The sequence below is a fragment of the Equus quagga genome, chromosome 9 (assembly GCF_021613505.1).
Source record: "Equus quagga isolate Etosha38 chromosome 9, UCLA_HA_Equagga_1.0, whole genome shotgun sequence".
NCBI lineage: Eukaryota > Metazoa > Chordata > Mammalia > Perissodactyla > Equidae > Equus > Equus quagga.
In genome coordinates, this window is record NC_060275.1 from 105768842 (window position 1) to 105795325 (window position 26484).

Below are 26484 nucleotides of genomic sequence, written 5' to 3' on the forward strand. Positions count from 1 at the left end.
CCTTTCTGGAGAGAAAAAAGCCACCTTCACAAGCCACAGTACTTCATGGCCAGCTGGGAGCAATCCTAAGGTATCCAGCCTTCCCTGGCAGAGGGTAGGACCTGAGCAGGGGAGTGTTACCACTCTAAACATCTTTTGGACTCAGCACAACCAGGACGACTGTCATAATATTTGGCTTTGCTGGCTACTAACAACAACAGGGAGTACACCCAGAAAAGCTATTGGACATAAGGGAAAAATAAGCCAGCTTTTAAAGAGCCCAAGCACAAATTCCCCTATTTCAGAAAGCAATCTAAAATTACCAGACAGAAAGATGCACAGTCTTTTGGTGGAAAAAGACTCACTTGATAGGCTCTGGGTGCATCTCAGTGAGAGGTGAGACCTCTCCAGGGACTGAGACACTGGCAGCAACCATTACTGTGACCTAGTTCAGGAATGCTGACAGAGACACTGACAGATGCCATTTGATTTTTTTCCACTGGCCTGTTAGTCCAGGCCACCCACTAGAGCACAGATTTAATCCAGCTCAGTCAGGGCATGCAGCCCACCCTAGAGATGGGCCCCACCCAACAGCAAGCCCTCAAGTAACTTGTGGGTCTGAATAGGTTGGGCGCTATTCTCTGCAGCCTGGTAAGTGGGTCTGCTTCAGCAGGGCAGGGCACATGTGAGGAGTGGATGGAATGCATGGGCCATTAGTGCAGTGCATGGGGCTACTGCTGTGGGGCAAGTGGGTCCACTTTAGGGGTCAGAGAATGCACACAGGGCAGGACTGTGTTGATGGGGTGTGTGGGCCTGTGTGCAGTGGGTCTTGTCAGCTGCAGAAGACTAGTACTTCTCAAATAGCCACATAAAGAATTGGCCTCATCTGCAAAAGCCTGACACAATTGGGTGTTCCCATTCCTGAGGAGAGCCCCATTCAGCTGCAATCCTGAGAGAGCTGACAAGAGTGTTGCAGGATGGAACCCAACAACAATACTAAGTCCCTGAGCCTAGCAACCAATCACACTGGGGACCTACTCACTTAAGAGAAAAATTGCAACAGGAATGTGCTATTAGACCTTGAACCCAACTGTGCTGGGACACCTCACACCAGATAAAGTGAGTGAAGCATCCCTAGCTGCCACATGCAGCTGAGAATTACAACCAACCAGCCAGGAAGACAGCCTAGCTTCCCTGGGCACCTGCAGTAAGAACAACTCTCACAACAGAAGAATACACATAGTGCACAGAAGGGTCACCCTTGAGACATTTGGAATTGATGACAAGAAGGAAGCACATTGCTGGGCCTCATAAAGTATCTCATACATAATTCTACCTCTCCAAGATCAGGAGATGTAGCTGACCTACCTAATGCATAAATATAAACAGAGAGAAAGAGGCAAAATGAGGAGGCAAAGGGATAAATTCCAAGTAAGGGAACAGGACAAAACCCCAGAAAAAGAACTAAACAGAACAGAAATAAACTAATATACTTGACAAAGATTTCAGACAAAAAGTCATAACATTGCTCACAGATCTTGGGAGAAGAATGGGTGAATTCAGTGAAGACTTCAACAAAGAATTGGAAAATACAAAAAAAAAACTCAATCAGAAATGAAGAATACAATACTGGAAATGAAAAATTCACTAAAGGGACTCAATAGCAGAGTAGGTGATACAGAAGAACAAATCAGTAAGCTGGATGAAAGACAAGGGGAAATCACCCAGGCTGAAAAGATAAAAGAAAAAAGACTTTAAAAGAAGGAGAATAGTCTAAGGGAACTCTGGGACAACATCAAACACACTAACATTCATATTATAGGTGTCCCAAAAGAGAAGAGAGAGACAAAGGGGCAGAGAATTTATTTGAAGAAATGATAGCTGAAAACATCCCTAGCCCAAGGAAAGAAACAGGCATCCAGGTACAGGAAGCACAGAGAGCATTAAATAAGATAAACCCATACAGGCCCGCAACCAAGACACATTATAATTAAATGTCAAGAATTAAAGATAAAGAGAGAATCCTAAAAGCTGCAAGAGAAAAATATTCAGTTACATACAAAGGAAACCCAATAAAGCTATCTGCTGACTTCTCAGTAGACCCCTTACAGGCCAGAAGGGAGTGGAATGATATATTTAAAGTCCTGAAAGGAAAAACTTACAGCCAAGAATTTGACACCCAGCAAGTTTGTCATTCAGAATGGAAGGAGAGATAAAGAGTTTCCCAGACAAGCAAAATTAAAGAAGTTAATCACCAAGAAACCAGTTCTATGAGAAATGCTAAAGGGACCTATTTAAGTGGGAAAGAGAAGACAAAAATAAGCATAAGAAAATTATCCAAAAAAAAGGGAATAAACTTACTGGTAAAGGGAAAACTACAGTAAAGGTAGCAGCTCAACCAGCTATGAAGATACTATGAAGGTCAAAAGACAAAAGTAATAAAATTACCTATTTCCATGATAAGAGGGTAATAGATACACATACACACAAAAAGAGGTTAGATATGGTATCAAAATACAAAATGTGGGAGGAAGGGAGTAAAAGAGTAGAACTTTTAGCAAGAGGTCAATCTAAAGACATCATCAACTTAATACAGATTCACATATACATAGGTTATTATGTAGGAAACTCATGGTAATAACAAACCAGAAACCTATAATAAACACACAAAAATTAAGAGAAAAGAGCCCAAACATAATACTAAAGAAAGCCACCAAACCACAAGGGAAGAGACCAAGAAAAGGAGAAAAGAAAAGAGAAGAACTACTAAAACACCCAGAAAAAAGTAACAAAATGACAATAACTGCATACTTATCAATAGCTACTTTAAGTGTCAGTGGACTAACTGCTCCAATCAAAAGGCATAGGGTGGCTGATTGGATAAAAACACAAGACCCATATATATGCTGCATACAAGAGACACACTTCAGACCTAAAACACTCTCAAGCTGAAAGTAAAGGATGGAAAAAGATACTCTATGTAAATGGCAATGAAAAGAAAGCTAGGGAAGTAATATTTATATCAGACAAAATAGACTTTAAAGCAAAAACTGTAACACGAGACAATGAAGGGAGGGATAAATGGAGCAATCCAAGAAGAGGATACAACACTTGTAAATATCTATGCACTCAAAATAGGAACATCTAACCATATAAAGCAATTATTAACAGATATAAAAGGAGAAATAGACAGTAACACAATAATAGTAGGGGACTTTAACACTCCACTTACACCAAAGGTTAGATCATCCAAACAGAAAATTAAGAAGGAAACATTGACTTTAAACAACACATTAGACAAGATGGACTTAGATATACACAAAATATTCCACCCAAAAAGAACAGAACACACATTCTTTTCAAATGCACATGGAACATTCTCCAGGACTGATCACGTATTAGGCCACAAAAGAAGCCTCAATAAATTTAAGAAGATTCAAATAATACCAAGCATCTTTTATGACCACAGTGCTATGCAACTAGAAATCAACTATAGAGAGAAAATCAGAAAAGTCACAGATATGTGGACATTAAACAAAATGCTACTGAAAAACAACTGGGCCAATGAAGAAATCAAAAGAGAAATCAAAAAATACCTGGAGACAAAGGAAAATGAAAATATGGCATGCTAAAATTTATGTCATACAGCAAAAGTGACTCTAAGAGGGAAGTTTATAGCAATACAGGCCTACCTCAACAAGCAAGAAAATTCTCAAATAAACAAGCTAACAGTGCACCTAAAGGAACCAGAAAAAGAAGGGCAAACACAGACCAAAATCAGTAGAAGGAAGAAAATAATAAAAATCAGAGGAAAAATAAATGACATAGAGCCTAAAAAAGAAATAGGAAAAATAAATGAAACCAAGAGCTGGTTCTTTGAAAAGATAAATAAAATCGACAAACCTTTAGCTAGACTCACCAAGAAAAAAAGAGAAAAGTTTCAAATAAATAAAATCAGAAATGAAAGAGGAGAAATTACAACCAACACCTCAGAAAGACAGATTATAAGATAATATTATGAAAAGTGATATGCCAAAAAATTGGATAGCTAGAAAAAGTGGATAAATTCCTAGAGTCATACAACCTTCCCAAACTGAATCAAGAAGAAATAGAGACTTTGAATAGACTAATTACCACTAAGGAGTTGGAAACTAAGGAGATGGAAACAGTAATCAAACACCTGCCCAAAAATAAAAGTCCAAGACCAGACAATTTTCATGGTGATTTCTACCATTCAAAGAAGATTTAATATCTATCCTTGTCAAACTCTTCCAAAAAATTGAAGAAGAGGAGAAGCTTCTTAACTCATTCTACAAAGCCAATATTGCCTTGATACCAAAACCAGACAAGTACAACAGGAAAAAAGGATAATTAGAGGTCAATATCAATGACGAATATTGATGCAAACATCATCAACAAAGTACTAGCAAGTTGAATACAATAATACATAAAAAGATCACACACCATGATCAAGTGAGATTTATTCCAGAGATGAAGGGATGGTTCAACATCCGCAAATCAATCAACACGATACACCACATTAACAAAATGAAAAGTAAAAACCACATGATCATCTCAATAGATGCAGAGAAAGCATTTGACATGATATGGCCTCCATTTATGATAAAAACTCTGAATACAATAGGCACAGAAGGAAAGTACCTCAAATAATAAAGACCAGATTTAACAAACCCACAGCTAATAATATTCTCAATGGAGAAAACCTAAAAGCTATCCTTCTAAGAATGGGAACCAGACAAGGATGCCCACGTTCACTACTCTTATTTAACATAGCATTTGAAGTCTTATCCAGAGAAATTCGGCAAGAAAAAGAAATAAAAGGGATCCAAATTGGAAAGGAAGAAATAAAAGTCACTATTTGTAGTTGACATGATTTAATATATGGAAAACTAAAGAATACCATAAAAAACATTTAGAAATAATAAATGTATATGGTCAAGTTTCAGGATACAAAATCAACATACAAAAATCAGTTGCATTTCTATACACTAACAATAAAGTAACAGAAAGGGAAATTAAGAATACTACCCCATTTACAATAGCAACAGAAAAAATAAAATACCTAGGAATAAACTTAACCAAAGAGGTGAAAGACCTGTGTGTTGAACACTGTAAAACATTGTTGAAAGAAGTTGAAGAAGACACAAAGAAATGGAAAGATATTCCGTACTCTTGCATTGGAAGAATTAACATAGTTAAAATGTCCATAATTCCTAAAGCAATCTACAGGTTCAATGCAATCTCTATCAAAGTTCCAACAACATTTTTCACAGAAACAGAACAAAGAATCCCAAAATTTATATGAAACAGCAAAAGACCCCAAATAGCCAAAGGAATCCTGAGATAAAAGAACAAACCTGGAGATATCACATTTCCTGATTTCAAAAGATACTATAATGCCACTGTAACCAAAAAAACCACGGCACTGGCACAAAAACAGACACACAGATCAATGGAACAGAATCGAGAGCCATGAAATAAACCCAAACATCTACGTTCAGCTAATTTTCAACAAGGGAGCCAAGAACATACAGTGGAGAAAGGAAAGCGTCTTCAATAAAGGGTGTTGGGAAAACTGGGTAGCCACATGCAAAAGAATGAAAGTAGACCATTATCTTACACCTTACACAAAACTTAACTCAAAATGGACTAAAGACTTGAATGTAAGACCTGAAACCATGAAACTTGTAGAGGAAAACATAGGCAGTATGCTGTTCAACATCGGTCTTAGCGGCATGTTTTGAAGTACTATGTCTGACCAGGCAAGGGAAACAATAAAAAATAAATAAATAAATGAGACTGTATCAAACTAAAAAGGAAACAATCAACCAAGTCAAAAGACTACCTAACACTTGGGAGAAGATATTTGCAAAGCATATATCCGATAAATGGTTAATATTCAAAATGTACAAAGAACTCATAGATCTCAACAAAAAAACTGCCAACCCAATTAAAAATGGGCAAAAGATCTGAACAGACATTTCTCCAAAGAAGATATACAGATGGCCAGCAGGCACATGAAAAGATATTCAACATGATTAACTGTCAGGGAAATGCAAATCAAAACTACAATGAGATATCACTTCACTCCCATGAGAATGGTTATAATTAACAAGAAAGGAAAGAACAATTGTTGGAGAGGAAGTGGTAGGAATGCAAACTTCTGCAGCCACTATCGAAAACAGTATGGATATTCTTAAAAAATTAAACATAGAAATACCATATGATCTAGCTATCCCACTACTGATTATTCATCCAAAGAACTTGAAATCAACAATTCAAAGAGGTTTATGCACCTCTGTGTTCACCTCAGCATTATTCACAATAGCCAAGACTTGGAAGCAACCTAGGTGCCCATTGAGAGATGAATGGATAAAGACGATGTGGTATATATACATAATGGTATTCTACTCAGCCATAAGAAATGATGAAATCTAACCATTTGTGACAATACGGATGGATCATGAGGGTATTATGCTAAGCAAAATAAGTCAGAGGGAGAAAGTCAAATACTGTATGATCTCACTCAAAAGTAGAAGCTAAAAACAACAACACACAATCACATAGAGACAGAGATTGGATTAGTGGTTACCAGAGGGGAAGTGGGGATGGAGTGGATTGAAAGAAGTGATTAGGCACACTTGTGTGGTGATGGATTGTAATTAGTCTTTGGGCGGCAAACATTATGTAATCTATACAGAAATATAATGATGTACACCTGAAATTTATATGTTACAAACTAATGTTACCGCAATAAAAAATAAATTAAAAAAATTTAAAAAACCCACCATATTATCTTTCTATATTTGCATTGGAAGATAGATATACCTAGCATAAATTTTATACCACATCATAGATCAATACTACTTTAAATCATCTTTTAAAAGGCAACAAGGATATGCACCAATTTACTACTATTCATTTAACACACAGAGTGCTTTCTTATTACATATACACATAAGAGGTTTAAAATGCAAATATTGGTAGCAGCAGCAATGCACACCTAGGCTGTTCTTAACTACATTCACCCACTATTTTTTATAAGTTAATAATTTAAGAAAAAGTGTTTTGGAAGGTTATGTTTATCTTTTACTTAAAGTGTTCTTCTCTATGGATAACTCTTGTCTTCAAAATGTCAATTGAAATCTTTCATAAAATACCCTTTGGCTATTCAATAGTAGGAACTACATTGAAAGAATTTGCAAGATGCTTATTCAAGACCTGACTCATCAGGATTTACATATGCAAAGATTTTATTGACCTCAGCGTCAAGGGAACTTCAGGCAGAAATTTTGCCTGAGCAAACACAGCTGAATCAGGACCCAAATGAATTAATTTAGTGCCTATCTGCAATATAGATTGGCAATCTTCCAAAATGAATATGTATGTTGAAAGGAATCTGGTTTCTAAATGTAAAACTGAACTGCTTGCTATTTCTTATTAGCTATCCCTGTAATATTTCTCATTATTATTCTGATATAAGGTGAAATATAAATCTATTGTTCAGTAATGCAGAAATTCTCTAGCATGGAATAACTCTAGCCAATTATTGAATTAAACCCAATGTTCCAATTTTAGCTTAAGGTTTGGGTTTGGTAGTGTTATTAAAGGGTTTGGTTGCTTTCAAAAGGATGTCAATTTAGGGATAGATCTATGGTTCTCAGAAGAAGTGGGGAAATGGAGAATGAAGTAGGGGTATATTACAATAGTAACCAAGGTACAAAGCTGACAATAAGTAAAGGGCTTGAAAATGAATAGAGTACAAGAAATGCGTGCGATTATTTAAACTGGAACACAAGGTGTTCTAGGTCACTGGGTTATAACAACTAACAAGAGCTTATATTTACTGAGAAGTTAAAATGGGTCCTACGTCTTCTGAGGGCTTTATTTTCATTGAAACATTTAATACTCACACTGACTTTATGAATTAGATAGTATTATTATCCCCAAGTGACAAATGAAGGAACCAAAGTAAGAGAAATTAAGAAATTGCCCCAAATTGTGTAAGTAGTCAGTGTCAGAGTCAGGATTCAAATCCAGAGCATACGACTTCAGAGCTCACATCTTAACGAGTATGTAATATTTCCTTTCTCAAGTTTAAGACCATATTTGGCCTTATTCATGAAAGAGAGACAGACCAAGAATTATTCTAACTTTATGTCAACGTTCTGAGTATTTAAAAATATTTTCCAGGGGCCAGCCCAGTGACAGAATGGTTAAGTTCATGCTTTGGCAGCTCGGGGTTCACAGGTTCGGATCCTGAGTGTGGACCGAGCACTGCTCGTCAGGCCACTCTGTGGCAGCATCTCACGTAAAATAGTGGAAGATTGGCACAGAAGTTAGCACAGTGACAATCTTCCTCAAGCAAAAAGAGGAAGATTGGCAATAGATGTTAGCTCAGGGTCAATCTTCCTCACACACACAAAAATATACATACATATATTTTCCAGAGGCTGGCCCGGTGGTGTAGTGGTTAAGTTCACCACTCTACTTCAGCGGCCTGAGGATTGCTGGTTCAGATCCTGGGTGCAGCCCTATACACCGCTCATCAAGCCATGCATGACGGCATCCCATAAAAAAGAAGTAGAAGGACTTACAACTAGAATATACAACTATGCAGTGCTTTGGAGAGAAAAAAGAAAAGAGGAAGATTGGCAACGGATGTTAGCTCAGGGCCAATCTTCTTAAAAAAATATATATATATGTATTTTCCAAATTCCATTACACTAAGAAAAAAATGATCTGTGGGGAGTGAAGTACAAAACAGCAGTTCCCTCCCTGCTAGGGAAACAAGAAGGAAAGAACAACCTAGAAAAGACCTTCAAGTAAATATTCTAATGATTTGGACCAGATCTGCTAGCAAATATGCTAATGACATTTAATAGTCAAAAGGGAGTCTCTATCTATAAAATTACTGTATCAGAATATAGTTGATATCTCCAGATTGTTAATAAACACAGAATTTATTGATTTATGGAATATGGCTGGCTAGAGAATGGGAAATAGTTACATAACCTCTGTGTTTAAGCAGCATAAAACATAAATGTTCCACGTTAAAAAGGCTCCCTTTGTGATCAATGTTCCCCATGCATGACTAAAATTATTCTAAAACTAAAATGTGCCCTGATGCAGAAAAAAGAGATGAGCTTGAGAGTTCTCACAAGTTTCATACTTCTCCAGATAAATAATGTTTTGCCTGTGTTTTGCATTTTGAATTATCTTTTATATCATTAGTAAAATTTGGGGTTGGGTAACATCTATGATTCGTGTAATCTATCTTAGCATTGCAACCCATTGTACTAAAAGTTGGTAGCGACAGAACTGTCTTTTAGACCTATAAATCATAGTGTCTAAGGCAGTATTTGGGAAAAAATGGGAGGTAATGTAGAAAAAAATGGCAAGAATTTTGACACCTGTATAGCTCTCCATGTATGTTTTGATGATGAGGTGAAATCTTGAAGCAAGTTAAAGGAGAAGATACTACCAATGGGATTTGAAGGAAACAGATTTCTATCTTGGACAATTTGCTAAGTCAATAAACACAGAATATTAAATGAAAAGAAAGTGACAAACATACTTTTTGAGGCTGTTGTTAGAAGCTCTATTGAAATCTAGAAGAGTAGAAGGAAAATAATTCAAACTGACTTCTATCACTGGAAATCCTTCTAATGCCATCACCATATGGTGTAACAAAGGGTGTGCAGGATTATAAATATAACTAAATAAAAACCAGATGGAGAAATTTTTTAATAAGGCTGATTGGAAACTCCTCACCTGGTGTGATACTGGCAGAAACCAGATTGGCCAGAAAGGGAAGTGAACTTAGTCTTAAAACATTAGATACCCAATTAAATTCCTTCATTAATACATATCAAACATGTCAAATAACTACTGATAATGAGATAAAGAGAAAAACTGAGCTAAGAAGAAGCTATAAAACAATTCATGGAGGAATACGGTTGCGATTAACATGCTTTGCATCAGATTTAATCCACTTCCTGTCCAGGTGTTCGCAGCTTATTCTTTTGCAAAAAATGTTGAAGACGAGTTGTAAAAAGATGTACGAGAAACACGAGGTGAGGAAGCATTCACCACGGTCAGAGGTTGGATTGGAAAGGAAAAGAGTAAGCAATAGTCCTGTCATGACTTCTCACAGCTGAGAACACACAGGGAGATGAAGGACCTTAAGTTCTCCTTGTAAACATATTAATGATTTAGGTCAAAGTCATTCAAAACCGTGTGAATTTGATAATGACATTTTACAGAGAAAAAAAAGAATACCCACCTACAAAATAGTTCAGCTGGGTATACCAGTTCTCCCTGGATGGTGCGCCATATACCTAGAACATGCCTGTTTATGAGGCATAGTTGACTGCAGAATGGGAGCAGACAGGTAAGGAGGGTGCACCATCAGACGTTCCAGAAAAGTGGCTCCCTTAATGAACCATGGTATTTCACATATAGCTCAAAATCCTGCCTGTCATTCCCAAATCAAAACATGTCCTAATTTGTAAGAAAACGGATAATTCTTAAGCCATGTCCGATTGTTTCATTTTTCCTTATAAAGAATATTTTGTCCATGTTTGATTTTCACTTGCATATTTTACAAATCTATATCATTTTCTTTTGTAAAAAAACTTTTTCAGGCCCAGCGCTGTGGGCTAGTGGTTAAGTTCAGTGTGCTCCACTTTGGCAACCCAGTTCAGTTCCTGGGCATGGACCTACGCCCTCATTGGTGGCCATGTTTGGGTGATGACCCACATAAAAAATAGAGGAAGATTGACAACAGATGTTAGCTCAGGGCAAATCTTCTGCAGCAAAAATAAAAACCAAAAAATCACTTTTTTAGACCCACGTAAATACAAAATTACATAATACAAAATGCTAATTTGTTCCATCAATAATCTCCTATTTCTTTACAGTCCTGATTGTTATATCCTGGGGTAACCAACTCAACTATTTCCTCTAGTTTTATTTCCATGTTCTAAGCAATATGATTATACACTTATTTTTATTTTCAATTTTTATATATCATCTTTTGACTTATGACTACGGAAGAAAAAATTTTGTTCCTTCTCCTGGTCCGCTGCCTTCACCACATACGTCACATAAATCTCATCCTAAGATAGAGAGAAATCACAATTACTGACAAAGTCAATTTGTTTATTTTGTTGTAATATGTAATTATTCACAGATGAACCATGTAGTGCACTATAATTAAATTAAAATTTATCACACATTTTGCATTCTTTGGAACTAAGAATTTCATTGTCTTTAATTGCTTTGTTCCTATTTGCTGATCCCCAATACTTTCTCGGAAGTACTATTTCCATATGTTCAGACATCTTTTTTCCTTGGAGAAATCTCTCCTGGAATCCTGCATACACCTATTCTCTTCTGGACTGAGTCCAGTTCTTAGCCCTGAAATTCCTTCCACCACCTGTCTGGAAATTGCCCTCACTCATTTTGGTGGAACACATCCTTCAGCAGTTTCCTTAGAAAAAGGATACGGAAGGTAAACTTTTTGAGATCTTGTATCCTTGAAAATATTTTCACTTTACATTTACGCTGATTGATGAGTTAGCTGGGTTAGAGATTTCATATTTCCCTATTTCACTTGGAATTTTTGCAACATTTATTTTCACTTTCTTTTCAGGACAATGCTAGTATTGATACATTTGATGAAACTCTAATTCCCAAATACATATGTATGATCTTTTTTCCCTTTTTGAAGGTTTTAAGACATATTTTTATCCTTATTGTCTGAATTTCCTAAAAGTATGCTGTAGAATATGTCTTTTTTTCCTATATCCATTTTATTCTGGAAATCTATATGCTTCAAGTCTGAGACCCTTAATTGTCACAGTATTATAATTATTTACACATCTGCATTTTTTATGATGTCTTCTTGGAACTCCTACCAGTCTTTTATTAGGTTATAAAGTGACCAGGTTAAAAAATAATGCCCTCACAATCTCATGTTTAAATTTTGAAATACTTCCTGATCTCTAGTTACTTCCCAATTGATTCATTAGACTGAATTCTCAAAATGGATCTCATTTGAACAATACACTTTCATCATGTTATTTTCTTGATAGCACTCAAATCACCTTTCACTTCAAAAAAGTTTAAATTCTTATCTTGAAATTAAATAGGCACAAATTTTCTTCATGAACTTACTTCCCCTTATCCTGGTGTAAAATCTTCTGATTGATAATTAATTGAATGTAGTGTGTGTGTGTGTGTGTGTGTGTGTGTATGTACTTTCTATTACTATTGCAACACTTTAGTTATTTTAAATGTCAGGTACTGGGGTGTATCTGGAAAATAAACAATGAATATTAGGTTATAGTTTTATTTATACATAGACAAATTATTATGAAGAAAAGAAAAAGTAAAGAAAACATGGTAGAAAATATGTACTCTCTATTGCAGAAATTGAGAATGCTATATGTGAAAAAAGTGGGAATCAGGACATATTTTCTTTATAATTGCCTATGAGTATTCACATATTATTTTATTTCATATTTTAATAATAAAAGAAGAGGAAAGAATGTAAGAGAAAGAACAAAGAGTTGAAAATTTTGCTGACCCTGACGTCTGCTAAGTTGTCTTGGTCTGGGAAAAATGGAAGCTCATCAGGTAGGAAAGACAGTTGCTATAAATCAAATCCTGTCAGGATGAAGTCCTGGATGTCAGATCGTGTTTATCAGACGTGGTTACAGACCAAAGCCGTGTTGTAGGTTAATACAAAAATTCAGTGAACTATCTTAAACAGAGCGGGAACTTAAAAATGCACACCCAGCTACAGCTAAGAACCCACGGATTCCATTTGACAGAGCTGTGTCAGCGTTTGGTCTACTCTCAAGGCCTCTTTTTGTTTGAAGTATTGTCTTGCTTCCTGTAGGCAACTCTTTCGTTGTTTTCTATTTACTTCTTTTTCTCCTGAGACATTATTACTTATGTTGCTTGTTACAGATATAGGTGTACCTGTTAGCAAATCCTTGTATATAAGGTAAAATGATGCGTCTGTATATTTCATATATATTATACTATACATATAATATGTACACACATAGGTTATATCAAACAATTGTAACATGACATTATATCTAATTACATATATAATTTATATATATGAATTATATATATAATTTATGTATTTACATACACAATATCATTTAAAAAATCATCAAAAATAATCAATACCTAGGAATAAATCCATTGTAAAATATGCAAGGTCTTTACATGGAAATTTACTAAAACTATGGAAAATTACAAAACAATATTTAGGTATAACTTAAAGAGGACCCAAATTAATGGGGAGATAAGTGTTCATAGATTGAATGATTCTGTATTATTATGATTTCAGTTTTTCTTAAATTTTTCTATAGATTTAATGCATTCCCAATCAAAATGTTGAAGTTTTCTTTTTTCCCCCAAGAAATTGACTATTTTATTCCAAAACTTGACGGAAAGGCAAAGGATCTAAAATAGTTAAAATAATCCACCCCCCCCCCAATAGAACTCATTTGGAGGACTTATATTACCTGACCCAAAAATTTCGAGAAAGATACGTTAATCAAGAGAGTGTGATGCTGACAGAGAACAAATAGATAAATGAAGGAGAACTGAGAGTCCAGAAATAGATCTGCTCATATATGGTTAATTAATCTTGAACCAAGACACCAACTCGATTGAATGAGGAATGAAAGATCTTTTTAACAAGCGGTGCTGGAACAGCTATATGATCATAAGGAAAAAAAAGAAAAATCTTTGGCTCTACCTAACATAAATATTTATTCAAGGTGGAAGCTTAGCTTAAAAGGATAAGCTAGAACCATAAAAATTCCTCAGGGAAAACTGTCTTCACAATTTGGGGTAAAATATGATTTTTTGTACAGGAAAATTTAACTATAAAAGAAAAAAGGTTAACTGCATTTCGTCAAAATGAAAGGTGTCTGCTTAGAGAAAGGGCAGCTTTTAGGAAACAAAAGGCAAATTAAAGATAGTGAAAAACTTATTTGTAATTCATATTTCTCAGAAATGAGTTATATACATAACATATTTGAAAAATCTCCTATAAATCCATAATAAATACATAAATAAGCCAATTAAACACAAATAATATACCTGAAGAGAAACTCCACAAAATAAGATACAGAAGTGATCAATAAGTTGTCAACATTATTAAGTTTTCAGTGAAATGAAAACTAAAAGCACCACAATGCCAAAAAGCAAAACAACTGACAATACTAAATGTTGAATAAAAAGAGAGTACAACTGGAATTCTCATGCATTGCTCATCAATTTTCAAAATTTTTATTTAAAATAGTTGTATAAGAATATTCACAGCAACCTTAATTATAATAGTCAAACATTGGAAACCAACCAAGTGTGTGTCAATAAGAGAATGGATTTCAAACTATATTTGCACATAACAGCATAAGTGAATCTCAAAAACGTGATGTTGAACTAAAGAAGGCAGCCACAAAATAATACATAATCTATTATTCTATTTATATTAAGTCAAAAAATAGACAAAATTGATCTATGATGTTAGGAGTGAGAAAGTGGTTATCTCTGGTTGGAGTGTGGAATACACTAGACAGCACGAGAAGGAAATTTTTTGGATGATGCAAATATTCTGTATCCTATTTTGACTGGTTTGCACAGCTGTCATAACATATCAAAATGAAAACTTACATATAAATTTTACTTTAATAGTAATATATTTCCCTATTAGAAATGTCAGAAAGACTATCATTATCTCCCTCAACATTAACACTCCATGTTGTTTTGTTGGTTTTATTACTATTTCAAAAGTTAGGACATGTTCATCACATAGTTTTGAAAATAAGCAAAATCCTTTACATGAATATAAAAAAGCATTTCTCATCAGAGAGAGAATACTGCTTAATAATGTTTTTGGTAAACATAATCACAGAGATATTTTTATTTTTTGAAATTGGAAATATATATCTAACTCCATCTATTTGCTTTTATTCCTTATTAATATATTTTAGCAAACATATTAGTAAATATTTTTGTACAGTATGAACTTTTGAAACTGCATAATTACCATTTTATTAGTATATCATAAATTAATTACTAAAAATTCTCTTTTTGTGGTGTGCAGTCTGTTAACAGTTTTGTCCTGCCTCTTTATAGAATAAGTTCCACTTTCTGGTTCTACTTACTTGTGCCGTAGTTGTTGTTAGTGTCATCAAGTGGATTCCGACTCCTAGTGACCCTGTGTACAGCAGAGCAGAACCCTGCCTGTTCTTTTTTGCACTGTCCTTGCACCTTCCAGCTTTTTACCAGAGAACACTCCACTACTATTCATAAAGTTTTCTTGGCCAATTTTTTTGGAAGTGGATAGCCGGGTCCTTCTTCCTAGTCTTAGTCTGGAAGCTCCCCTGAAACCTGTCAAGCATGGGTGACGCTGCTGGTATGTGAAATACTGGTGACACAGTAACATATGGCTGCCACACTATGATGACTGACAGACAGCTAGTGTGATTCCCTGACCAGGAAAAGAACCCAGGCCACAGAGGTGAGTGCACTCAATCTTAGCCACTAGACCACCAGAGCTACACACTTGTGGCATGGACAATCCTCTATTGATTGTAATCTAGCCTTCACTCTTATCACTCCAATGAATATGAGCTTGCTAACATCATTACTGATCTCCCCTGCTAAGTTCTTCTCTTATTTAATCCTTTCTGTGGCATTTGACAGAATTCACCCTTCTCTTTTTCTCAAAGTTGTCTAATCTGTTGACTTTGGTGACACCATTCTTACTCAGCTTTCTTCTGTGGATATTCTTTCTCCGTTTATTTAATGCAATCTTCTTCTACCATCTATGTTTTATAGGTTTATCTTCAGGTTATCTCTCAGAACACTGTTTTTATAGCCACATATTTTCTGGGTGATATTATCTGAATGACATTATCTACTTCTGTGTCTTCAACTACAAGCTGTTACAATGTTGACTATCAGATCTCTTTTCAGACGTTTTTTTTACACCTCTTATTTAAGCCCTGACCCACTGACTCTTAAATGTGTCCCCTCGTCTCCATTTTTATTTATCAGCACAGACTTATCAAGCCATCAGCAGTAATGCACAAGGGACCTCCATGGGTACAGCATCTGGTAACAGGCTGGAGTCCATGGCCACAGGCAGTGCACAAGGGTGTATTAGTGCAGCCTTCAGAAAATCAAAGGCTATCTAAATGAAAACAAACAGGCTGTTTATTCAGAACTTTCTATAGCAACGGAGTCAGCACTCATCACTTGTGTTTTGCAGAAATTCAAAAGCAGTCAAGAGACTGGAAAGCTGTAAAATGAAAACAGGGAGGTTTCCCAGTATGCTCTAATTGAAGGTTGTTGGCATGGGGAGGCTGGAGGTAGGCTAACTAGAAGTATGGTATCTTATGTGATTGGTTTGTAGAACATACTTGGCTTTTTCTGGCTCCTCCTGATTTGGAAGTGATAGCGAAAAATATGGAAGTTGGCAGTTGTTTTCCAAGTCCTGACCTTTCTGGGCTGATTGATGCAGAGATTGTAGGTCAGAATTATATGACAATCTGTCTGACCTTCTTTCATTTGTATATTTAGTTTTTCATTCATTGTCCCTACAAGACATTGTGTCATAGCTGGTGCTGTAATGTACTCTTCCATAGTAAATTTCTTGTCTTAGATCTACAAATTCTATCAGATCTGATACTTAGGGGTTATGGAGGTTGTGGCAAGGAAAGTGAATTCTATGTACATTCTACGTTCTCTTACATGACTCCCTGGGTAGCAGCAGTGCTGAATGGAATAAAGCACTGCATAAATTCACAAATAGAAGTTTGAGCAGAAGTGTAGGGCGAGGGTAGCAACCCATTCCAGTTCAAGAATCCATTCCTTTCTTTCTGTGTTAGAAGAATTTAAATGAAATCAACCCCCACTGAGTGGTTGATTCCCCAAGGAAAGAGGTAGTTAGTGTTAAGGTTTATGGTTGGCAGGTTGGACACTCAGCAATGGCCACAGCCAGATCAGTCTTCGTGAGGAGAGGCCCAAGATATTGAACCCATGACTATCATCTGTTGCTCCCCATGGTCACATAGTTCATGAGTCCATTGAACAAAGCCTCACATTGCTGGGGAAAAACAAATCTCCCTCAGCCTCAGGAAAGTTCACCTTGTCTATAATCATTGAAAGCTACCCCTGATGTATTTTCCCTTTAGTAAACTTTCACATGAGATACAAATATCACCACAATCAGCCCATTTATAAAGGTTATTCATAATCTCTTTCTCTGATCTTCATATTAAGGTTTCCAATCTTATTTCTTCCAAATCCCTGATAAAAAATAAATATAGACACTTAAATCTACCATCCTTTCTTCACAGAAAAATTAAACAGCCAGATGTACTGTTCAAGGTTCTGCCCATTGGAAGGATCTTTCTTTATCACTTTCTATCAGAGCCATCCTTAAGTGGGGCTGTGGTGCTATTGGCATTCTACTTATGAGTGGTGTCAGATTATACAAAAAATCATGTACAAACCAGTCATGCTGTTTTTCTTGTTCAAGTCACAAGAATTCCAATGAGACCAAAGGTATAAGGTGAAGAAGAGAAGACAAAGAGGGGGAGTAAGTGCCATTTACTTATTCAACTTACTTGTGTTTCAAGACTTGATTCTGAAGATTCAGTAGTCCAAGCTCATATATCACATCAGCTGAAGAAGCAGTACTGGTGCGTGGGCTCAACTCTATTACTCAATGGGTGGTAAACGTCAGTTTCTGAGGGGCAGTCAGGACATGTGGTCATTTGGAGCCCCATAGTTATGTATTCGGTCTCTATTAGAAAGCAATAGGAAATGAGAACTGTTTTTGTTTCGTTTTCTGTTTCTCCAAATCAAAAGAATTTTCCTTTCAATTCTATCAGAGCCTTTTTTTTTCAGTCACATATGGAGAGGAAAAATGGGTCAAAAAATTAACACAAATTTATCCACCTTCCTTATTCTTACATTTGTAATATTGAAAGTCATGGGTATTCTACTTCGTCAGACCATTTAGTAAGAACTTTGTGCACTCATTGTCTTACTTTCTGATCTGACATTCACTTCTAAAACCATGGAAATCTGGCTTTCGCACTTCAATAAAAACATTGTCTCTGAGATCATAATCATCCAGTTTGTTGCTAAGGACTGTCAATAGGCCAGGGCCTTCACTATAAACTGTTACGCACCGTTAATCTGCCCTCAGCTCTCTTGCTTTCATCTTACATATTCTCCTTTGGTTTTTATCCTGGGTCTTAGATTTTTCTTAAATTACATCTACCCTTCATATCTCCTTTTTGAGTTCCAGAATCTGTCTTCTGCTTTTTCAGCTTTCTGATGTCAAAGGCATTCAAGTAAGCTTGTCCACAGTTTATCTTTGTCTGCAATAACTGCTGTCCTTGGTTTGGCCTTTATTTCATTGGCTCACAGAAGAAGCTGGTAGTGATCTTTGACTATTCTCTCACACTTATTCCAGATCCAAAATACATTTACTATGTTGACTTTCCATTCCTTAATACCCTTTGAATCTCTCTCTGTTTCTCTTTCTGCACTGCTGGTAACTTGCTTAATCCGTCATACTCTTTCTTAGAGATTATTCTAATAGCTTCTTAAGGATTGTTTTTGGTCCTCAGTCAAGCTATGGTCTAAACCATTATCCACTATATAATTAGAGGAATCTTTCAAAAGAAAAAATCTAATGAAGTCACTCCTCACACCATGAGCTTACTATGGTTTCCTATTAAACTCATTACAATGTCATAACATTTTAGCATATGTTAGGATGATCTCAAAGGTATTATCCTAACAAACACACTTTTGTGAGTAAGAGAGAATATAAAAGTCATTCGCAAGAGCAATTGATCTACAACAGATTGAAACCAGAGCTCTTCTGGACCGTCCAGGAAATTTAATCATTCCAGTAACCATATAATTTTTCATGGATACTTCCTAGTCTACGAGAGTTGAGCAGAGAGCAATTAAGTACGGCTTTAGATTGACAGCAAATTTTTACATGCTAGTCTTCTCATAATTTGAATTTCAAAATAGCTTACTTCTCTGTAGATAAAATGGCAATTTCCTAAATTTTTTTCAATTATTTTGAATATTCACTGAAAGTAGTAAAAATACACAGGTACAGAATCATAATAAAAAGGTATAGTCAATGAAATGAATTCATCCATGATGTTGGCATAATTTATGGATATATTGAATACTCTAATGTCTAATGTCCAAAAATCACATATTAAACAACAGCTATATATCAGTAATTTACCAAAATACTATTTACCACTCATGCAACAAAACACCCAGACTTGACTTGAAATTATTATTTTGGTATAACCTAAACCACATTGGCTTTATTAAACAAATAGAAATTTTTGAATTGTACCCAGGAGGTAAAATAAAACCAGTTCCTAATGTAAGATTAAAAGAAAATTAATACATGAACTCTTTCAAATGAATAAGAAAAGACATGTACCATAATGAAAAATGTGGGCAGAAGACACAAACAAATAACAGAAGAAGAAGAAAGCACATACAAAAATTACTCACTAGTAAAAAGAAACCAAACTGTAAAGTAAACCCTCAATGAAAAATGTTCCACTTATTACTTTGGTATGATTTAGGAATGTTAATGCTTAATACATTATTGTTGGGATAGAAATTGAAAGAAAATTTTTTAGAAATTGACCAAATGATTCAAGAGTCATAAAAATAGAGTTGTTGAAGTTAGGAATATATCCTCTCTAGAAAAGTAGTGGTTTTAGTAGTCTTAATAAAGACTCATATTGTGAGGAATCCATCTATTTAGCACTAACCATACTAAAGTTTTTGAAGAGTCCATTTTAGTAAAGGATAGTAAAGGCCAAGTATTGTCTCTGACCTTAGAAGTGGAATGAAATGTTTAGCATTTAAAGTGAAAATTCACGACTATTTTCTTGAAAAGGCCTGAGTTATGTAGCATTATCTGTAAACTATAAGAGCAAAATTAATACATGAATAAAACTAAAAGATTTCACCCAACTCAGATCAGAAAGCCTCAACCCTGATGGTTTGGTCTTTGAACTTTTAATGGCTTATAAATGCACTTCAAAAGTTCATTTCATGAATCTCTTCTCTTAATGGAACCAAAACATAATATTCTACTTTATGAAATTATTTTGGAACATAGCATATGCAAACCAATCTAAGAGATTTTTAATACATATTTGTAAAATTAAGTATCTAATAAATCTTGGAATAATTATAGACACATTTTTAGGTTTACTTAACTGTGCATTTTATTTCTACAATATATTTGATGATTTTAAACTTTTTTTTTGTTTTACCTAGATTAATGATTCATGAAATAACAGATATCTTGTTCTGAGCCATCTACTCATAATAGGGAAGATTTCTTTTTCTTCTCCAGATTTTGAAATGCTAGAGATTATATGGCATTGCAACTGTGTAAAATGAAATACTTTCAATCAAATTAGTGTCCGAGTCATGACCATTTATCATTTAAAGGCCTTTTTCTGTTTGCATGTACTGGTTTTCAGCATTATCCCAAAATTAAGTTTACCACATATGTTAGAAGCCTGGTTTCAGCATAAATATTTTATGAATGCTCTTGCTGCTGAAAATCATTTTGGAAAACTGTGCATTTCATTGCACAAAGATTTGTGTTTCTAGACAATAGATTATAAAAATGAATATGATATTTCAAAATGCCTTAAATCCATTATAGTGAAGAACCAGTTTTAAGGCATGTAGGTTTTTAACAAAGTTGAGTAGTGTGCATTCACATCTCAAAGGTGTGTTATTACTTTTGAGCTTTTTGAAGTATGTAAAATATTCAGTACATTATAGTAGTTCTTTTCAATGTATGTTTTTTCAAAAACATAAAAATGCAATTTGGTATATAGCCAGAAGTATTTAAACAAAAACTATGATGTACAAAGATGGCATATATAATATTTGTACCAAAGTAAAAGGAAGATAGTTTCAAAATGCAACCCACCTATGCATCAACGTTTGTTTCTTAATGTCACACTTGTATGCACATCTTTAGTTCTTCGATAATTTACTAAAAATAGATTATGTAACGCCACTGATACCTCTTTTGGCATGTGATAGTCTCTTTTGACATTAAATAAAAGAAAATGGACTTTCGATGTTGTATATAAATAAAAATATTAGAAAAATATGAACATAAGGCATATAGCTTAATGCAAAAATACACAAACATAGGCTTACTCAGAATATGCAGGACATGTTTAGTGGATTCTGCATCAGCATTATGCTTTTTAGTGCAAACATCAGCTTTCATATGGCTGTGATTCACGCTAGTCTGAGGACAGTTCATTTTCTATTCAATGATATTAGTGATAGTACCAGGATTATTAACACATTTAATGTTAGCTATTATTTCATGGTAAATTCAATTGAATAGAAAAGAAAGAACATTTTTGTTCCATGCATTTCCTGTCTGATTGGAGTGCGCTTATAAATTAACTATTTTTCAAAAGTACTATACAGTTGTGTTGCTACAAGTGACATATATTTACTATAACACACAGCTTATTCTATCTTTAGCTATAATACCCTCTAATGTTTCATTGATGTCCTTGGCAAGTCTCTTTCTTTACTAATGCACTGACTGTAAATGCAATATTTTAAGACAAAATAATGAGGTGGTTTGTTTGCTTTAGAATCCTTTCTCCTTCAAGAGACACAGACTTTCACAAAATATCTCTTGCATGTAATCATGTCTCACTTTTCTGACTTTTTATCCACTCCTTCTATCTGTTTTACTCAGTAAAAAAAGAAAAAGAAAGAAAGAAAAAATACTAAGTTTCACTACTTATTTTTAACATGAACAAACCAAAGGAGTAAGATCAGCTCTTTCAAGGAAGGGCTGGTATCTTCAATGTATTATATGACAGAAAATAATTTGCAACTAAGGATAAATTGGCTGAAATTATAAATTCGATAATTACATCTGTAAGTTTCAGTATATCTGAGACTATTTATATCACTTCTTTTGATAAAAGTATTTAATAAAATACTTTTTATTTTTTATAAAAATATAGGAAAAAATTTTAAATATTCTGGAAATATTATGCATTAGGAGATGGTAGAATTGTAATCAAAATCAAACTCAAAATTCACTTAGGTTTACTCTAAAATAATTAATTTAGTGACCTTGAATAAGGGCTTGTATGTAATCCTTTACTATCCTCACGGGGGTATAAATGAGACGTTCTATTTGAGATTTTGAATTATATGACAGGGATTTCAGATAAATGAAATCCTGCAAACCTCAGCTGTAATGAGCATTCTAAGCCTGTTTGGATCTGCTTAAACTCCCTTACTGAAGCAGCTGTATCGCTCTCCTCTAGTGGAAATTCTTTGTTCACGTTTTTCCTGGTTCTCAGACTGTGAGTTCCCTTAGAGAAGCTCTCTGCTGTCTTGTACAAGGCTGAATGCATATTGAATGCTTAATTCATGTGATAAATGGCTGAATGGATGCCTGAGTAGTTAAATTCCTGCTTCTAAAAGCATTACCCAACTTTTTAGAGAATGTCTAGGCAATTGATCATTTTCTGAAAGTGAAGGGAAATACAGATTACTACACTGGACTACAAGCTAAACCCTTTAAAATTTAAATGAAAATATATTTATCCCTAAAATCGATAGTAGCAATTATTTTGTAAAATATTTTCACTAAACAATAGTTTCATTAAAAGATGAAGGTTGCCGAGCAGGCCTAGAATTGTATAATCTGCAAATTAATGCAGTTGAAAGGTATGTGGTAAAACCGTACAACATACATGAAATTTTATATCTTTGAATTGAAAAAAGGAAAAAAAGTTTTCCAAGGAAAAAATGTATGCTGAATCATGCCTCTTTTTTCTTTCTCTTATAAATAGTTAAAATTTTGAAGATTGCTATTTTGTTTTTGCTTAACACTGCGGGGGCCTGGATTTGGTCACCCCAAGATATGTCTCTTTGGCATGATGATTATTTGAGGCTGGTTAGTTTGCAGACAGGAAAGCAACTGAAAAGTAGAATTTACTTACCCTTTGTAAGAGACATTTACATTGTAAAGGAAATCTCCATCTGTAAAGATATCTCCCTCTCTGTACCAGGAAGAAGGGGAGATGAGGTTATCTCTAGAAACTCTTAATCGATGGGGAAGGCAAGGACTTAAATCTGCATTTGTTTATTGTGCTTGTCTGGTAACCTCCTGTAACTGACTCCCCCCACCTCCAACATCCTCCTTTGTCTTTAGCTGGATGTGATATTTGGGGTGGTGGTTTCAGCCATTTTGGTGGGTTGCTCAGCTTGCCTGAGCCTCTCCCATGTATACATTGACAAATAGAAATGGCAAGCAGTAGGATATATTGGAGTACATGAGGAAGACATTTGGTGTAAACCTAATTCAGCCCGACTTTGCTCTTTTCCAAAACGGCCTGACTGTGGCCATTGAGCATGCACTGTATATCTGCTTTAAAACATTTACTATGGCAAGAACAAATGGCCTTAAGATAAAGGTGCAACTTCCCCGCCCATTGGCATTTCCTTAAGGATAAGCATCTTTCCTTAGGCTAGGAACTGATTGCTGCACTCACCTTTGACCACCCAGCTCACCTGTGACCATCCAGCTCAAGACAACAGACCTGCCACCCTGCTGTGTTCACCGAGACAGCAGACCTATCTGCTGTTTCCATCAATCACTGTGCCGACAGAGCAGTCTCGTGACTATTGCAAAAGGGACATTTCAATCCTATGTGAAACACCCTGTTTGGGGGTATATAACCACTCTGTGCACCCCACTTCTTCGGTGTACTTTCTTCCTTAGGGAAGAAAGGTCCCAGGCCATGGTCTTCAGATTTTAGAGAAAGCTTTGTTTAATTTTCTCCTGCTATTCTGTCTCATGTGAATTTAATTCGTTCTCTGGCCAGACAAACCCAGAGAGGGTAGAGGAAATTTCTTCCTCCCCTACAACACAATAGCTGCAAAGTAAAATAATTCACCTGCAATGTTACCCAAATATAACACTTTTTTTTTACATGGAAGTAGCATTACCTTTGTAAATAGGTACCATATTGTCCACCAAGATCTTAAATGTTACCATAGGGGATATAGCACTTACATGTTTTCATTTTCTCAGTTAGAAAGATCCTATACATCAACAGTGAAATGAGTTTTGATCATTAGCAAATGTGTGGCCCCTATCTGGATTGTTTCCTCTGTCATAACCACTCATACTTAACACATATGGGGACTAGCTAAGGATTTGAAGCTTGATTTCTTATTTTCTATTAATCTCTTCCTACCAGAAGTATTTGTACCAAGAGTTACATCCCAAGTTAGAATTTTAACAAATATTAGAGTAAAAATTGAGATACTGATAAATGAAAGATTGAAACTATTCTTTCAGTCAAGCACCTGTGGGGACCTGAAATTGGCCACCCTAAGCTATTTCCCTTTGGCATGATGATTATTTGAGGCTGGTTCCTCTGCAGACAGGAAAGCAACTGAAAAGTAGAACTTACTTACCCCTGGTAAGAGATATTTACATTGTAAAGGAACTCTTCATCTGTAAAGATATCTCCCTCTGACCAGGAAGAAAGGAGATGACCTTGTCTCTAGAAACTCTTAATCAATGGGGAAGGCAAGGACTTAAATCTGCATTTGTTTATTGTAGTTGTCTGGTAACCTCCTGTAACTGACTTCCCTCCCCCTCCCAATGTTGGCATTCCCTTAAGGTTAAGCATCTTTCCTTAGGCTAGGAACTGATTGCTGTGCTCACCTGTAACCACCCAGCTCGAGACAATAGACTTGCCTCCTGCTTCACCCTCTGAGATAGCAGACCCACTATCTGTTGTGTCCATCAAGCACTGTGCAGACAGGGCAATCTTGTGACTATTGTGGGAGGGACATTTCAATCATATGTGAAACATCCTGTTTGGGGGTATATATACCCCACTTCTGCAGTGCCCTTTCTTCCTTCGGGAAGAAAGGCCCTGGGCCATGGTCCTCATAAAGCTTTGTTTAATTTTCTCTTGCTATTCTGTCTCATGTGAATTTAATTCGTTCTCCGGCCAGATGAACCCACATTAGGTAGAGGAAAAGTCTTCCTCCCATACACTCCACAGAAAATATCACCTAGAAAATGTTCTATAATTGATGCTTGTGTTTTTCAGGTGACTCTTTAATTACGAATTGGTTCAAGAACAGTAGCATAAGCCAAAATATTGTGATTGAGGAGAAATTTGTATTTGCTTTTGTGTTTTTGCCTTGCTATATTGTATTATGCCATCACTCTTTGTCCAAAAGCAATTGAAGTACATTTTGCTGGCCCTAAAATTTCTTCCTCTATATGCCCCTCTGCTGATTCTTAAACATTCAAAGAGACAAAAGTGAAACACATTTGATCAATATTACTTGTGTCAACTATCAGTTTGTAGTAGAATGTTTTGAATGTTGCAGTTGCTTGTAGTCATCAGATCCTCTTTGGGATACTGGATCTTCATCAGGATCTTAAAGTTCATGAAAACGATCATAAAACTGAGATATCCCAAATCAAGGTAATTTAAATCAAGAGCTACTGTAACACAAAGGTATCTTAGTAATTAAGAGCACCTTAAAACTATTTTTTTCAGGAGAGGGAAAGGTACGGGAAGTAGCTCTTCTAGTGGTATTTCAAACAGGCTGTTAGCTCTGAACAGGGAGAATAGGTGTTGGCTTGGGGTGTGAAGACCCTGCATAAGACTTTACTTCTGTGTTATTTTATTGGAGAATAAAACTATTAATTCACATTCTCTATTGATTATTCATCTGCTTTTCTAAATTAGCACATGTAAATCAAAAGAAATTGACAAGTATTCATTGATGAACATAAACATTTTCTTTTTATGGTCATCCGCCACGTAACGACATTTTGGTCAATGACAAATTGCCTATATGATGGTGATCTCATAAGATTAGTGCCATATAGCCTAGGTGTGTAGTAGGCTATACTACCTAGCATTATGCAAGTACTATAGGGGAGGAAGAAATTTTCCTCCATCCTTCCAGGTTCTTCTCTCAGGTCTAAGAATTAAACTGACATGAGATAGATTAACAGGAGATAAAGAAACCAAAGTTTAATAGTGTGTATATGTTAAAGAAACCCAGGAAAACTGAGTAACTCACCAAAATGGCTGAAGCCCTCAGGTTAAATACCATCCTCAGCAAAAGACAAAAGAAGATTATGGGGTGGGGAGAGTCAGGGACTTCAAAGGGAAGGAAGGCAATTCACACGTAGGTGAAAAGGAGCAAACATTTGAAAAACAAGTGTTTGGCCACACAGAAACAGAAGAACATAGAGGGGATCCCAATGAATAGGCTTTTCTAGGTTCCTCCCTGTCTACCACCTAGTTCATGTTATGCTAAGGTGAT